The sequence below is a fragment of the Trachemys scripta genome, chromosome 11 (genome assembly GCF_013100865.1).
Source record: "Trachemys scripta elegans isolate TJP31775 chromosome 11, CAS_Tse_1.0, whole genome shotgun sequence".
Lineage (NCBI taxonomy): Eukaryota > Metazoa > Chordata > Testudines > Emydidae > Trachemys > Trachemys scripta.
The window spans coordinates 58,330,567-58,331,834 of record NC_048308.1 but is presented as its reverse complement, the minus strand read 5'-3'; positions in this window follow the sequence as shown (position 1 = coordinate 58,331,834).

Sequence of the window (1,268 nt, the reverse complement as noted above, 5' to 3'; positions counted from 1 at the left end):
GAGTCTTGGCTCATTAGTTCAAACTGAGGCAACTCATAATTTGAATTCTGCAGATCTCCAGTTCAGCCTCCTGAGTGTTGGCTGAGATAGTGACTGTTGCACAAATGCAAAAGAAGACCAGTCTTTCCATCCTGTTTGATGACTCATTTATTTCCTGTAGGACTTGAATTGTTTTCTGGTGACATCAATGGTGGCTCCCTAATGTTTGCTTGACTTTCTGACTTTGGTGCATCTCCTGTCTTGAAGTAGGAAGCAGCAGTTGGAGAGCGGTGATGGGGGGATTCATTTGGCCATTAACATTTTTCCCTTTACTTGGCATTCTTAGAACTGGGATGGTTCAGCGTTAGTATTTTAGCTTTACATGTGAGCTGGATATAAAAGGTATGGAAATGTATCTCTCTTTACTGAGATTTTTCCCCCCACATTTTGTGGAGTACAAAGAACTTCCTTGTGTCTAGGTATTTATCCACACTCGTCTGCATGATATCTGGGTTTGGTCTGGTTTGATACTTTGTTTTGTCTCCTTTGTTTTTAATAATGTCCGAAAGAACAGTGAGCTTGGAGAACTTTTTTTTTTTTTAAGGGAAGTGGCTAGTCAGTAGCCATTTGAGTTTTCTAAAGCTCTTCCACCTCTGCTGTAATACCAAAGAGCTGATATTCACTGAAATTGACGTTTGAAGCAGTCTGTCATTTTATTTAATCAATTTGATCCAAGCTTTTGAAATGCAGCATTCTCCGCTCCAGTTGAAGCTTCTGATGTTGTAAAGTACTACGAGTTAATCTTACTATTTGTGAGGAATAGGACTCTCTCTGCCTTTTGGTGGCCGGCACAGGAGCGGGAATATAAACTTTCCTCTTTGATCTATGTGGCACATCTCCTTGCTGTCTAGTCAGCTCTCCCTGCGTAGCACAACCTCTGCAGTGGTATTATCAGTAGAAGCAGCTTCTGTGTACACAGAGAAAGCAAAGCTAGCCTTGAAAAGAACTGTCATGCAGCTCAGTGAGCAGACAGGAGCAGACTGTGGTGTTTCTGGAAGGTAGTGTTGTATTATCTCCTAATGTAGTGTTTGTTGGTTAAGTACACAGCAAGGATGACCTGTTCAGTGTGGGTCAGAGTTCCGTTATTTACATTGTAGCCTATAACCCTCCAGAAAAATGGACGTTTGCATCAATATTGTTCCCTAAAGTACAGTAAAGTCCCTAATATAAACCTTGGGACTGCGGATACTTTTTAAATGTAAAAGTTCCAGCAAGGAGAGGAGAGCCCC